We start from the raw sequence: 10,055 nt of genomic DNA on the forward strand, positions 1-10,055 counted from the left end.
CTGAGAACTAGCTAGCCCAGAACTCTGCTACAGACAATGTTCAGCAAATAATCCAGTTATGTGAACCTCAAGTTGACCTCAAAAGTGATACAGCCCAGCAGTGGGCGCAGCTTCTCATTTGTACCTCATTTTGAATGGGATAATTTAATAATTCCCTTCTACCTAGCGGCTTATCTCCTTGCATTCCCGGATCATTAAAGTCTGTACTAAGAGGAGGATGACAAGATGGATTCTTTTTTTCCAGTTTAGTGTGTCTGACCAATAGCCCTCAGTAGTTCAGGAGAACTAGAGCCACCCACCCCAGATCAATATTTTAATGAGACTTATCAGAAAAGCTTGTTTACTTAAAAACTCTGGATTCCATAAAGGCCACGGGGGGAAGCAGTTTTGGAAACAGATGCTCCCAACAGCTACTCTACTAAAGTACAAGAGCAAAACTAACATCAGAAGAGAGAATCTTGTTCAGCACTGAAATCGGAAGAATGACAACAATGGAACTTTAAGGCCCCAACAAGGTCAAGAGAGACTGCTGGATCACCGTCGGAGTGATTGCAGCGGGTAAGTGAAATAAATAAGGGAAAGCAAATGTATGGGTGGAGAATTTATTCCTCAAGATTAACGTTATTAGCCAAATCAATAACCCTATCCTTAAACATTTTGCAAAACTTCTTTGCATACCTTTTTTTTTGTAAGCAAAAGGAGCAAATTACGTACATACATTCCATCAAGTTGCAACTGATTTATGGTAACCCCAGCAAGGGGCTTTCAAAGCAAGCGAGAAGCAGAGGGGGGTTGCCAGCGTCTTCCTCTGCAGAGCCTTCCTTGGTGGTTGCCCATCCAAGCCCTGACCCTGCTTAGCTTCCGAGATCTGATGAGATTGGGCTATACCACACCATTCCATGCTTTGGGGCAAACTGAACATTAAAAGTGCCTAGGAACAATCTGAGTCAAGAAAACTTTGCTCTTCTGCTTCAATTTGGGCCACATTAACAATGACAGCAAGCATAAGCTTAACACCATAGGCCAGGTCCAAGCTGACTGAGCCATTGGGGCTCAGCCGGCTCCAAGGCAGTAGCTCACTGAATCTTGCCCAGTCCATTCCAGGTCCAATCTGCCCCTTGTAAATCGTGCTTGGCTGGGAAACTGAGTTAGTGCAGCAATTGTACTGGGGTCCAACTTAAGGGGAAAGACAGCTCACACAAGTGGTATATATAGTATGCGGGAAGGTGTTACACTGGAGCCGACACTTAATGTTAGATTGCAGTTCCTTTTCTATAAAGTGGAAGTCACAATTCTGGTTATCCCCATTCATGGAAGAGAGCATGCTTTTGTGGGGCATTTTGTCTCGGTCGCTCCTCTAGCTGGCCACCAGCGTATTGTTGGAACTAGCACAATGTACTGTTCTTGGAAAGGAAATATTACTGTTGTTAGCTGCAGTGGACTCTGGGAATAAAGCGACAAGCTAATTGAGAAAATAATGGTAATAATACGCTTGACTGGATTTTTATCAGGGAGTATATTAGATTTATATGAAATGAAAACAGACTTTTAAAAAATCTCTCTCCGTGGAACACAGCTATACAAGTGCTCTTCATTGATATTTTCCTATGCTGATCCTAATAATAACTTATATTTTCCTCCTACGGCTTTCTTTCAACCAAAAAGCCTCCTGAAGGGAAGCCTGGAACATGGGGAGAATCGGGTTTGTTGTTATGAGGTTACCTGCAGTAATTAGCAGCCCTCTGCTTCCTTCGGCTAGCATGAAATCCTCTTCTCTCTTCCAGATCTCATAATCAGGCAGTTTGGAAAGAACGCCAATCCCCAGGAACTAATATTCCTCAATCTCTTTCATTTTCTGTTTCCCACTAAATGCTTACTGCACAACAGCTGGGTCTTGATATGGAAATGAGGAGGTGGGGTGGGGGGTGAGATCTCTCACTGGTTTGCAACATTGCTGGTCCTTTTTTCACGTACAAGATTAGCATTTTTACTGAGATGACTGTTTGCAACCCAGCGGCTCACAGCTGGATAACCCCCGGTGGTACCTACTTAACAAGGATAATATATGTATACACTCAGGGCATACACAGATGACTAAGGTGTGCTGAATATATAGTGTAGGGAATTGCTTCTGTTTGGCTGACTCCATCCTGCCTGTTTTATTACTGGGAACTGAAGATCCTAATGCGGAGTATGAAATTCTGACTCTTTCCATGCAATCGTTTTAAAACTTTCTATCCTTAGGATGCTCTTTCTACTTTAGTACAGTTGCCCAGGAACCACTGCATTGAGATATCTGCCTTATACGCATGTTCCAGAGAACTAGCCAGCCATGGCAGTCTGTGGCAGCAAAAATAAGCAGGAGTCTAGTGGCAACTTAAAGTCTTGCAAGATCTTATCCCAGCATGAGCTTTAGATCTTCACTGGGAAAACATTTATATTTATTTATGTCGTTCGTGTGTGTGTGTGTGAGATTTCCAAGGACTCAAAGGGCCATAAGGAAGTATAAATGGGTAAAAAGAAAACAGACCATTTGCAATAGCTGTAATTAGCAGCAGGTTGGGCCTCAGCATTGCGCTGTATGAACCACGTTTATGGTCTGTTATGACTCCCGAAATTTTCTGTGACGCACATTGCGGAGAAGATTGCTAATAGGGGGCATGACCAGCCTAATCTTCCCTCTCTTGTCAGGTAGGATCTATATAACATTTGCTTTTGCGCTATTGGAAGCTTCTCCTCCCTTTCTTGATTGTCACTGTATTTGTGGTTTTTTCTCTCTAAATTGTTAGCTGCTTTGCGTTCACTTCGGAGAGAAAGCTGGAATACAAATGCACGAAAACTCGCTAAGACAGTATCATAATATTCGCCTCCTGGATTTTCATCCATGAACAGGAAAACCCAGGAGGCCACATTGTTAAAATATAACACCCTGTCCCCAACAATGTATGGATCCCCCTCAATTTCTAGGAAGTTTCTCAGCCATTACTGGCCTCCTTTTCAAAGAATTACAGTGAAATCCGAAGCAGAGTTAGTCCAGTCTAAGTCAATGGGCTGCGACTGGCTTAACTCTGCTCCGGATTTCACTGTTACAGGCCTCCAAGGATGGCAGTGTGAACACAACAATCAAACGGCCTCTTAGCATATTGCATGTTTCATTTTGTATCTCTTTAGATGTTTTAAATATATGCCTAAAATTTTTAAGTCTGAATATGGCAAAGGCTTGTATCATTGAAATGCGCTCAGAGAATCAGGACTGGCTGTGGTTCTTTGAGAGGCAAGCCCCGATATGCCCCGTGGACCATGGAGAAAGGACCTTATATTTTGTGAGAGAGATATGGGGGGGGGGGCACAAATGTATACCTCCAATTACTCTGAAGGAGGCAGTGTTCTTTCTAGGTTGCAAGGATATATAATCAGTGCATCTGACTAACAGGAGTCCAACTCATTAAAGCTTCTGTTATCATAGATTTGTTGTCTTCAATGTGCCATAAGACTCTGTTATTATAGTCAGGGCTGCCCAACATTTTATGGACAAAAAATAAGTTCCTATGTCTCTCTGATGTTCTCATGCAATAGGAAGACTTGTGCCTGAAAACAACCCTTTTCCACAAATAAGATAGTTTTCTGCTTTTGATTTCTCTTCATTGGTCACCCTATTGTTTTCCTTTGGATTTAAGATTCCACTATTTCCTTTTGTATTTATTCATTCTCTAGCTCTTTCTCATCTTTGATTTTTCTACATGTACAGTATTTATCTTAAAATGAACAAGATTACTTGTTCATTTTAAATGAACAAGCTGAGAGATGGTGACAGGCGGCTGGCAACTGGCAGGAGTTGGGGGTAGGGGTGCTACTGGTGTGACAGCATTACATCACTTCTGAGAAAAACCCCAGAAGTGACTTTATACTGCTCTAGGAATTGATGGAAACTCTGTGGTAGATGCCATTGGGAACAGGCACCATGGATGGCACATTAATTGTTATGACAATAGTACTACCCCAATTCCCATTCTCTTTTTCCTCATTCAGACCCATTTCTACATGGGTCTCTGGTCCTAAGAGCCCCTTAAATCCTTTTCTGTACATGTAACATTGGGTAACAAGAACCTTCTACAACATACCATCAAGGAACCAAGCTTGTCTCCCCTTCAGTGAATCTGACCATCCACTGTGGCCAAGAACCCTGAAATTGCTCATAGGCTTTGGTACTGAGTCTCACATAGCACTCTTTCCACCCACTCCTAATTATCTACCAGGAATACAACCAGCTACCAGATGCTGTTGTAGCACTCACATGGGGCAACTGAGCCATTCCTCCTGTCATCTACCTTTAGATTTTTTTCCTTTCTGCTTCGGGCAACTTTGGCCATCCCAAATGAGTGGGATTTAAACTATGTGTGCCTCTGATCCTTCTACCTGCTGCAATGACTTTCTGTTGCATTTATACACATTCTTAAGTGTATCTGTAAAAGGATGATCTGTAGGTTGGAGAAAATGCCTGTGTCTGTCCGACTGGCTCATTACCCCCACGTGTCCAAAGATGGAGATGGTGCATTAAGCAATAGCAGGCGCATTTTGAAGGCCAGGAGTCGTTTGATACTAGATGGTCTTGCACCTTTGAAATCACAAAGTGTATTTGGCAGATTTGCCTTTTCAGCAAGCCAGCAAGGTCAGTGTTAGGGCCAACAGGCACCCAGGTTTGTTTTTCATGTATTTGCCTCAGAGCCAAGCTACAAGTGACGCCTGACACTAGTTGGACACTTGTCAGCTTCCCTCAAGTTTTGATGGGAAATGTAGGCAGTTCGGCGGAATGTTGGACAAGTGACAGTTGAAAAGCCCGTTGGGCAGCAGTCGGAGAGCCAAGCTGCAAGACCAGGATGCCTACATTTCCCATCAAAACTTGAGGGAAGCTGACAAGTGTCCAACTAGTGTCAGGCGTCACTTGTAGTTTGGCTCTCACTTCCTTGTGCTTACCCCCACTTACCTCCCTATACTCCATTAACAGATCCAGTAAAATAGAACCTCCATGTTAAGAGGCAAGAAGCCTCCAAATGCCAGTGCTGGGGTGGGGTGGGGGCAACAGGGGGGGCACCTGGTAAGCTACTGAGCAAAGTAGAAAATGCTGGCCTAAATGGACTACTGGACTAATCAAGCACAGATATCATTATTGCTGCAAGATGTTCTTTCATAGCCTGGCTCTGATATCTGAGGTGAACCATGGGCTGATTCCGCACACGTTGGATAATGCACTTCCAATCCTCTTTATAGATCATTTGGAACGGATTTTTTCATGTGTGGAACAAAAAATACACCTCAAACGATTGATAAAGTGCATTGAAAGTGCATTTTCCAACGTGTGCGGAATCACTGTTGAGAATAGAGCAAAAGTCCAGTAGCACCTCTAAGACTAACTCAATTAGTGGTAGGGCATCATGGCTACCCATCTTGATCTATCTCCATGTTGAAAATAAAGTGCCTCCAGTAGCAGAGACCAGGAAAACGAGGAAGGGTCAGCTTTCCTTACACACATTTTTCTATAAAAATTACAAATACACACGCACACACACACATACACACTTGATACGTGAATGGGACAGCTACAACAAGCACAACTGCAACTGCCCCATCAAGCTGGTCCCAATTCTATGACCAGAAAATTGATGGCAGGGCAATTACTTGTTCAAAGGCATCAAGCAATGCCTTGATGGTAGGGTTGCCAGCCTCTAGGTGGTAGCTGGAGATCTCCCGGAATTACAACTGGTCTCCAGGCCACAGAGATCAATTCACCTGGAGAAAATGGCTACTTTGGGGGGTGGGCTCTATGGAATTATACCATGCCAAGGTCCTTTCCCTCCCCAAACCCCACTTTCTCCAGGTTTCTCCAGGTTTCACCTCCTAGATCTCCAGGAATTTCTTAACCTGGAGCTGGCAACCCTACTTGATGGCAGAGATGGTGCCCAGCCAGGCCTCCATGTGCCGAGCCTGTTACTCTAACCACCCAGGTGCTACATGAGACACAGAACTCTCAAGACTGCTGATCTGTGAATTTGTTCTGTTATGGGTGAAACGGCACATCAGCTACTGCTTTCAGTCTGCATCTAGGCTTCAAAGGCAGGCCATTTTGACCACAGTCAATTGAGGCAGATGGCTGTTATACATATCCGTATTAACATTCATAAAGCCAAACCAGCCAATAAAGAGATTGGAGGGAGTTGTTCCAGCATGGTGTAGATTGCATTTCACTGGTTGGGTGTAAGTGCATGAGTGCAATGCTCATCCATGCACACATGGGATTCAGTGGCGCTACATCCATGCACATTAGTCAGTCAGTCACATCCAGTACTAAATGTACATGGGAGGCAGAGTGGGGGGTGGGGTGAAGGATGATCACGCAGGCCCAGAATAGCAGGTTTACACTTAGAGTTGCCAGCTAAGCACTGACAAGTGGAAGGTTCAGGTGTGTGGGGATATTAAAATACTCCAATAACATGGCCCCACAAGTAATGTCATTGTGTCAAGGTGATGCTCTAGGATTCCACTGAAACACTATGACAAATCCATAGAGTTTCAGTGGTCTCCTAGAGTGTCACCCTGATGTAATGACACCATTTGCAGGATTGCACTAAAAGCTACCTCATGCTGCTGGAGAGATGGCAATTTTCACAACATTTCCTCCCTTTCTGCTGCCCAACCAAGCTAGGAAGCCTATTTATTTACCCTGCAATTCTATGTAGAGGTAGGTAAGGGTGGCTCTAGATGATATGTTTCTGCTCAGGCATGCACAGAGCAGAAACGGAGGGGAAATTCTTATTTTAAAAAACAAAAAAAGGAGAGCTAAAAGGGATGTGGAATGGTTTCACAGGGGGAGGAAAGGCTCTTCCCTTCTCCCCAATTCTTTTTTCTTGCATGAAAACCGCACATGAGTGAGTAATTTTACTGATTTTGCAAGGAGAAAATCTGTGCATAGATTTTCCAGGTGGAGTAGCAAAATAACTCCCCCCTCCCGCCCATACTGTTTTTGTGCAGGAAAATTGCTTGGCGGGAGAGCAGGAGCTGTCCCTTGCCTTGTAGCACTTTGCTGATCTTGTTTGAGGTCCCCCTTTTTAAAAGAAGCAGTTCCCTGAAACCGCCATGTGACTGTGCATAGCCCCTGAGTGAGTGCCCATACAGAATTGTATTCTCTAGAGCCACTCTAACTCTGCGTACGATTGCACAAAAGCCCGAAACCAAGCAACCACACCTGTACTTGGAATGGGACATGGTTTCATAACATTATCACCAAAGGACAGTCTTTTGAATGCACCCTGGCCCAGCTGGGAGCCTCTGTCCTAAAACATACCTAAGAGAAGCTTTATTCCATTCTTTTCATCTGAATCACATTAAGAAATTGCACTGAAAACCTGAAAGATTTTTTTCCCTCTGTGGGCCAAATGTGCTATATATTATCACCATGTCACCTTTCTCTTCCTCAACAACTTTCTCCATTTCATTTATTAACAGCTGACAAAGCTCTCTTTTTATTGTTTTCTTTAATTAAGTAATAAAAAGTATGCACTTCGTAAAATGAAATGCCTGTTCCTGGCCTGAACGAATCCTATTGAAAATGGCCGACACCCACAACGCTCCTTTGAGAAGTCTGGCTAAAGCTTGCTCTCTCTTTCTCTCTCTCAAAAGAGGGCTTTTGAAATTAGAATAAAAAAGGAAAGGAGAGAAGGGAGAGCCTGACACTGCAGTTCACAGCTGTAATCCTTGGCCTTCGTTCTCTCCCTTGTTTTTCTGCAGCATTCATCAGAAACCCAGCTGTGACAGTTTCTTGAAAACAGTCAAATCAACCTGGAAACACAGAGAAATCCCATAATGCGCCTGTGATCTATGTATCATGTGAACATTGCTACTGAGGAAACATTCATCAAGCAGCAGTATCTGTTTGGTTCTCCTCAAAAGTTCTACATCCAAACAGACATCTGCCCTTCAAGGTAATATAACTGAAGAAGGTGATAGCGGCTTGATCTATGATCTGCTCTAACATCCAGTGTTTTTCCTCATCCCAAAAGCAGTGGCAAAAAAATTAAGATAGTAAAAGTCCAGTAGCACCTTTAAGACTAACCAACTTTACTGTAGCATAAGCTTCTCTTCGTCAGATGCAATGGAGGGTAAGAAGAAACTGGCCAGATATATATAGGTGGTGAGGGGAGGGGTGAGTAGATGCAAATTGGAATTCATATGTAAATTTGACTCAGTCAGACTTGGATTGAATAGAGACTATGAATGGTTCTCATTATCAGAAGGAACTGATTTGCATCAGTGAGGCTTGCAAACAAGAGACCCGAGGATCTTTCCTCCAAATTGTTTGAAATTATCCCTATAAGCATGCCCTGTGTGATTCAACCCCAGAAGTTGAGAAATTGAGAAATCAAGGAGACAGAACTGGGATCAAAACTGGGAGTTGGGCCAGTTTAGGATGGAAGAGATATTATGTCCTTTATGCTGGATTCTAGGGTTGGTGAAACCAGAGTAGCCAAATTGATACCAACGTAAGTCATGGCTGAAGTGACGAGTGATTCCAGATGCTCCTAGATTTTCAGTTTGTCAGTCAACAATCAGTTTCTATTTGTGTTGAGAATGCAGAATATTTGTGCCTGTGCACTTTGCAAATTCTTCTTTACTTCCAGAACAAATTTTCGATCTCTTCTCTGCTCCTTTCAGGTATCTATGGTTGCAGCTCCTGAAATAAAATCTCTTTCCTCTCCTAAAGGCCTCTTTCCTGCTGGAGCCATGGAGTGTGACAATGGTGTTTGTATCCAATCTGTCAAACGCCATTATCACACTAAATAGCTACTGTTCGATAACTCATCAGCTGAGCAAAGGAGAGGAAGAAAATTATTTCCACGGTACATTTCCTGGCAAAGCTGGAGGAATGAGAGAACAACATGCCAGGGCAACTCTCTGCTTTTGATCAGTGCATCCCGCAATAAATAAAACGGCTTGCCAAAAGCCCTTTCTTTAAAGTGCTCTTTGTGATCCTGCTTGTTGTGTTAAGATGTGCGTGAGTCATTTTGCGTTCATGGATTGCAAAGATACTTCAGTGATCAGCACAAGCAATTATGTATATTCGGTCTTACATTACAAGAATCAGCCTACACAACTGTCGTACTTTTTTTTTAAAAAGCATTGTACGTGCTTGTTCCCTTTATTAACAAGTTAATAATCACGTCTATTTTCGTCTGGAACAGGAGCTCCATTGTCGTATTGACTTTTGATGAACGAGTTTGAGAATTGAGGCACAATTCCATTCTTGGCGCTCTGCTGTATACAGCTCAGCTGTGTATACATTCATCATTTCGCCAAAGACTGAAGGGAATTTCTGCCAACCTGTCAGGCTGTCTGGCTATTGGCAAGAAAGCAACCAAGATCCATTTCCATAATTGCTATATAAATATTCCATAGGTATGGAGATCTTATTAAAACCAACGGGGAGAACGAGATGCTGGGTGCCAGTACCTGCGAAGCTTCCAGCTTATGCCAAAGAAGACATTACAGCTGATGCTCTGTTCCCAGTCAAGCACTTGCCCCCATCCCTATACTACTTGATCTGTGACAGAAATAAAATTAAAGCAATCTTTCCCATGTTTTGCAGCCACAAAGCCATGTTTCCCACTGAGTAGGGAGCGTGGCCAGTTGGTGATGAGTATACCTGTACGAGACATATGTTTGCAAACATGTATTTGTTATATTCACACTTTGTTTTTAGTGTATGCAACACACAATGTGTGAAGTGTCCGTAAGGTATTGTAATATTTGCATTAATTAAAAGAATATTCTGCGTGAAAGCAAAAACATTACAGCTCTTTAGAGTGCAGTGTTTTATGCATATTTTGTGTTCTTTCAGGTTCTGAGCTGGGAATCTGATTTTTTTTAGACACTCTTTTCCTCCAACATGTTTACATATAGTTCCCAGGCAGACAGTTTTAGATCCAGGCAGTGCTCCAGGCCATAACATACAGCTGCAGCTTTAGCTGATAGTCCATGAGGAAAGTCCCATGATGGCGCCCATC

General features: G+C 43.1%; 1 long non-coding RNA gene across 1 annotated transcript; it reads left to right on the plus strand.

The window, feature by feature from the left end:
- The first annotated feature begins 409 nt into the window (after positions 1–409).
- Positions 410–9,842, plus strand: LOC129334924 (uncharacterized). Its single transcript, XR_008597543.1, has 3 exons — positions 410–558; positions 7,783–7,976; positions 8,707–9,842. It is a non-coding gene; the product is annotated as an uncharacterized LOC129334924 (long non-coding RNA).
- The last annotated feature ends 213 nt before the right edge of the window (positions 9,843–10,055 follow it).

The sequence above is a fragment of the Eublepharis macularius genome, chromosome 8, assembly GCF_028583425.1.
Source record: "Eublepharis macularius isolate TG4126 chromosome 8, MPM_Emac_v1.0, whole genome shotgun sequence".
In the NCBI taxonomy this organism is placed as follows: Eukaryota; Metazoa; Chordata; class Lepidosauria; order Squamata; family Eublepharidae; genus Eublepharis; species Eublepharis macularius.